Source organism: Anneissia japonica, unplaced genomic scaffold (assembly GCF_011630105.1).
Source record: "Anneissia japonica isolate Jap-2015-1 unplaced genomic scaffold, ASM1163010v1 scaffold287685_len94617_cov150, whole genome shotgun sequence".
In the NCBI taxonomy this organism is placed as follows: domain Eukaryota; kingdom Metazoa; phylum Echinodermata; class Crinoidea; order Comatulida; family Comatulidae; genus Anneissia; species Anneissia japonica.
In genome coordinates, this window is record NW_022743673.1 from 41164 (window position 1) to 43999 (window position 2836).

The following is a 2836-nucleotide window of genomic DNA, read 5'->3' on the forward strand; positions in this document are numbered from 1 at the left end:
TGTTTGACCTGTTATATATATGTTTAATATGTGTTAAATAAAGATCTTGAGAATGAATACATTTTGTTGGGATTTCTGTACAGTGGGTTCAAACATTTCATGTTTCCTGCCATGAACTACCAAAACACATTTTTACATTACAATCATCTTGTAGGCCTATGATTATTTATTTTTACACTTTTTTTTTTGATTCGTGAAAACAATTTTTTAGTGATCGAACGATATAAAAAAATTGTGTTATTTTCAAGAGAAGTGCTGTGAATTTCTATGAAAATTAATTTTATCAGCGTTATTTTCTATAGAAATGCTGTTTTTTTTTTCCTATAGAAAGTATAATATATCAGCATTATTTCTATAGAGATTCTGTACATTTCTATAGAGAATAATACAGTTTTCCATAGAAAATATATTATATCTGCAATAATTTCTATAGAAATGCTATTCTTTTCTATAGAAGTATTGTGAATTTCTATAGAAAATAATAGGTTTCTATAGAAAAGAAATTATAACAGCGTTACTTTCTATAGAAATGCTGTTCTTTTCTATAGAGGTATAGGTATTGTGCATTTATATAGAAAATAATAGTTTTCTATAGGAAAGAAATTATAACAGCGTTACTTTCTATAGATTTGCTGTTATTTTCCATAGAAATTTACACAGTTTTCTATAGAAAAAATTATATATTTGCAATAATTTCTATAGAAATGCTGTTCTTTTCTATAGAAGTATTGTCAGTTTCTACAGAAAATAATAGTTTTCTATAGAAAAGAAATTATAACAGCGTTACTCTCTATAGAAACACTTGTTATATTCTATAGAAATGCTGTTAATTTCTATAGATTCTTATAGAGAATTAAGCCACTTTTCTTTAGAAATTGTATAGAAATCCTTTAGAAATTGTATAGAAATCCTTTAGAAATTGTATAGGAATTCTTTAGAGATTGTATAGAATGTTTTTATATATTTTCTATAGAATTTGTTTGAAATATTCTATAGAACTTATATAAAATTTTCTATAGATACTCTATAGAATACTATATAGAAAATCTATAGAATTTTGTATGTTTTGTATGGGATCGATCTGCGGGCCAAGAATATGCATTTCAGATTATACAAAGCGGCGCTGTGGACTAAATGTAATTCGTTTCAATGACTTTCTTATCCCTTAACGGTCTCGTTCATGTCTAAGCTACCCGATAAACCGGTACCAGCTACTCTTGTCTGTCCACAACAGGGGATGTATGGACAAGTAAACCGGGGTAACCCCTAAACGTCTCGAAAGATGAACTTGGTTCTTTAAAAGGCACACGAGCCAAATTGTGTACACTGGGTCTACGGTTTATAGTTCTTATTTGGGAAGACTTGTTCCACCACCAGAACCATTATAGGCTAGCGTGCATTCGAACCATGGGGTGCCGATATTATGGTTGTAGATTGCGTCGCCTCTGCACTAACTGCTCGTCCATCCAACTTTGTCGGTCCCCAAAACACACGTATTGTCCCAAAAGGCACGTTTATAACATTGTTGTATAGTATTATAAGTGTTGTTTGTGTTTAATTTATTTTTCCCATATTCCAAGTTTATAAGTACAGTATTTCACGATGACTTGCCTTATAATAATGTTAATAATGTTAGATTTTTAGCACAAATTACCGAAGATTCGATGCGTTTATATAGGAGTAAATGAAATCTGAATCAGAATTTACTCTCTGAATCTGAATTTAACTCCATTTCGATTGCAGTGTGTAGGTGGTATGTCAGATGTCATTGGTTTTTATATACGGCATTGATCTATGCAGACAATAGCAGTCCTCAAAATATCTTTTCAGAAAGTGACTTGACGCAACAAGAAAATAAACCACAAATATTCCAAACACTCAGCTTTATGAAAGCATTTCAATCCAACAAAAGAAAATCGGTTACGACCTATATGTCAACTTAAACCTGAACACCAGCACTTTCGAAATATACTAAAACACCCTCAGAGGGAGCCAAGAGGAGTATTAATTTAAAACTGAACAACCAACCTCCAATATCAAGTACATTCCCCCAAGCCATAGAAAGGAAAATCTCATCAAAGCCATCCAACCAGGATGTCTTCAAGAGAGCTGCACCCGCATACAACCAGCGGCAGATCGGCAGATCCATGAATTTGAAATAGAGGGGGGCCCATAGAGGGACTTTCACAGATGGGGAGTCTAAGAACCGGCTGAGCCCCTCCCCCCACCAATCCACCTCATGGTTGGGGGATAAGAAAGTGTATGGAAATGTACCTCTCATATATAATTTTTTTTCTTCATTTTTTTTTTTAATTTTAAAATATTTAGGCCCCCACCCTTTTAATCCGCCACTGAAAACGGTACAATTAATTCCCGTGTATATGCAAATTACGGTATATAATGTAATTTTAAATTATTGAGAACAACACAAAACATGAATAACAGAAAAAGAAACAAAAGTGGAATTATCTGGTGTAACTCACTTTTGCTGCCACACTCCCGTAAATACGCCATATTATATTCACAAATAGCCCGTACAGACTGCTACGTTTTATTTGACAAACATAAGTAATAAATAAAGTCATGTTGACCATTCATTCAAAAATGATAATCTGACGAGAACTGACCAGAACTCACACGAACTAATTGTCTCTACAATATGGAATATTGGTAATTGAATACATGACGACATATAAAAGTCCAAGTTTTTTAAAGTAAAAATAATTTAATTAAGTCAATTAAAATTAAAAAAAATTAAACAAAATAAATAAATAAAGAAAATATGGTACCTCCACATTTATATTCACAAATATTTAGAATGCTTCAGCATTCGAAT